This window comes from Cryptotermes secundus, unplaced genomic scaffold (assembly GCF_002891405.2).
Source record: "Cryptotermes secundus unplaced genomic scaffold, Csec_1.0 scaffold2845, whole genome shotgun sequence".
Classification (NCBI taxonomy): domain Eukaryota; kingdom Metazoa; phylum Arthropoda; class Insecta; order Blattodea; family Kalotermitidae; genus Cryptotermes; species Cryptotermes secundus.
The window spans coordinates 19,275-19,933 of record NW_019736449.1 but is presented as its reverse complement, the minus strand read 5'-3'; positions in this window follow the sequence as shown (position 1 = coordinate 19,933).

Here is a 659-nt window from a genome sequence, read left to right as displayed (position 1 = left end):
GGGGGGGGGGAGAAACACAGGTTAGTGCACCTCCTTACATGGTGAATTACAGTTTCTTTACATTGGAAAATAACACACTACTTTACAAAGGACTAACGTTATACAAAACTTGTACATTTCATTACATGATTCCTCATATTAAAATCTTTGCCACCTAATTCACACTGATAGTGTCATCTGCTTTTCAAATATTTTTTAATTATCCTAAAAACAGTATTTGTGACATATTCTACATAACTTGTATATGGATATACAGTTTCAGAAGTCAATTCAAGTCAGATGATGATGACGTTTGTTTGATTACAACTGGGTTCTGGGGCAGTAACTTTGAAAAGTACTCCTCATTGTTAGTCACTTCATTCATAAAAGAAACATATAGTGCTTACCTGTAGCAACTAGAGCATTGAGGCTTGCTGCAACAGTATGGCTCATGACCTGTGCAGCCAAGCGCATATTCATTGAGCTCTGTGCTGTGGGGTTCAGGTGGGTGCCTGTCAGCCTATACAACAGGCAAAGCGGTCTGGTTTTGTCGATTTCATACAGTTTCAATATGTGGTCCCACTTAGCAATAACAGGAAGTTGGGTGCCCACATGTTCAGACTTCAACTGCACATCATGTTTCAGGAAAAGGTTCCGGGTGCACTTCAGAAGGTGGGGTG